Raw genomic sequence first — 246 nt, 5'->3', positions numbered from 1 at the left:
AAATTTTTTAATGGGATATACAAAACCCACATTCACAACATATAATTGCTATTCATCAACGCTTCTTTTAGCCGTTACCAAAACACATATCCACTTAATGAAGTTGCAAAATCGCGTGAATATGCAACACACTAAGAGCCCTTGCAAGCTCCGGGTACTTCCGCCATGCAAGGCCCAGTCATGAATCCTGCATGACACGCAGACAGTACTAGTGAAAGGAATTCTCTTCTGGGTAAGATACATCTA

This window comes from Penaeus monodon, chromosome 30 (assembly GCF_015228065.2).
Source record: "Penaeus monodon isolate SGIC_2016 chromosome 30, NSTDA_Pmon_1, whole genome shotgun sequence".
NCBI classification, from domain to species: Eukaryota; Metazoa; Arthropoda; class Malacostraca; order Decapoda; family Penaeidae; genus Penaeus; species Penaeus monodon.
Note: the sequence above shows the minus strand (reverse complement) of the source record.